At 37.5% G+C, this 1,531-nt stretch overlaps 1 protein-coding gene across 1 annotated transcript in view; it reads right to left on the bottom strand.

The window, feature by feature from the left end:
- trpc4b (transient receptor potential cation channel, subfamily C, member 4b) overlaps positions 1-969 on the bottom strand; it is a 12,948-nt gene extending 11,979 nt beyond the window's left edge. Inside the window, exon 1 of the mRNA XM_034866389.1 lies at positions 776-969. The gene's annotated coding sequence lies outside the window, so the exon portion shown is untranslated. The remainder of the gene's footprint in view (positions 1-775) is intronic.
- Between the last annotated feature and the right edge of the window lie 562 nt (positions 970-1,531).

The following is a 1,531-nucleotide window of genomic DNA, read 5'->3' as shown; positions in this document are numbered from 1 at the left end:
ATCAAGTTTCAGTGTTAGCTGTGAGGTTTAGACACTGAATTGAAAAAGTTGTCCTTGTGTACAAGCATTTGAAAACTGCAATGAGTACAACATTTCAAAAAGTTCAATTAATTTAAAATTCTAGGACATTTATATGGCCAAACAAGTGGGGAGGGGATCACCAGACGCTTCCCAATACATTTCAACACGATACTTGTGCCACGATACGATATTGTTGCGATTTAAAACATATTGCAATAGTCTGCGAATATATGGGTATTTCTAACCTTTTTTCCAACTTCTAATTTTTCCCAATTTCAAATGATGTCCCCAAAAGAACTTTGTCAACATTTTAATATTTATCTAAGAAACACTTCTCAGTTTGTTCATATAACTTCAGTTGCTGCAAAATGGGACTATCAAGCAGACAAACTGATCAACACATATATAATAAAGGATCGATACTTGGTGATTGTGTATTGATACAGTATAATTGCCACTGAAAATATCGCGATACTGTGCTCTCACCCCAATGTTTTCCCCCATCCCTACAAACAAGATGTATTCATGTTCGAGTATTAATAAAACATGTTACTGTTAAAATGAAATCTAGAACAGTTTAACATAATTTGAAACACGATTAAAATTTGTATTTTTTTGTTAACAGTTCACATCAAATGATTACATGAAGAATTAGAACTAGTTAGTTGTTAGAAGCGTGCTAAATCACATACACTAAGCCTATAACACATCGACGCCCCAAATAATCATGTGCAAAATAACAGTGGAACTTTACCTCTGTCCTGTTGCTTCCCAGTTGGGGTTGACTCCAACGCCACTCCACGGAGGACCAGAGGATGCGGCTGTCAGAGAGAAAACGTGCGTACTCGGATCCACATCACATCAGAGTCCATCCACTGGAGACAGCGTAACTTATTGGCATGTGCCATGCAATCGTGCCCCCCCCCCACCCCCCTTCCGCTCAGCCCTTTTGCTCTCTCGTCTGCGTATGGGCATTTGTAGTAGTAGGCTACTGCCTTCCAAGTATGTCTCTGCAAGATACACGAAATGTATCCTGTCGCAGTAAAGTGCGCGCTCAAAGCTCATCGCTTCGCCAGAAAACGCATCTCCAGCCATCACCGCCCATTTCCACCTCGGGTTGCTGTCTCAGAGTTTGGAGAGATTAACTTGGGGTGGTGGTTGCCCATAAAGGAAACCAGTTACTGTTTATTTTCATGTGCAATCGCTGCAATTACTTTATTAGTAGGCTATAATATTTTAGAAGACACTGAAATTCTGTATAATTTCATTGCTATACAATGTTTAAATATGTATTACTTGACAATTGGAAATTGTGTGCAATTTCATTACTGTGCAATATTTAATTTGGAATCATTTAATTCCATAACTGTGAAAAAACGTAATATTTTATTATTTAATTTAACAAGTGTGCAGCATTTAATACTTTTGATACACCAATAACTGTGCAATTTTATAACTGTGTAATATTATTGTTCACATACCATATCTTTCTTACTATCACATGTAGCCT

The sequence above is a fragment of the Etheostoma cragini genome, chromosome 3 (assembly GCF_013103735.1).
Source record: "Etheostoma cragini isolate CJK2018 chromosome 3, CSU_Ecrag_1.0, whole genome shotgun sequence".
NCBI lineage: Eukaryota > Metazoa > Chordata > Actinopteri > Perciformes > Percidae > Etheostoma > Etheostoma cragini.
Note: the sequence above shows the minus strand (reverse complement) of the source record. Positions and strands in the feature narration are given on the sequence as shown.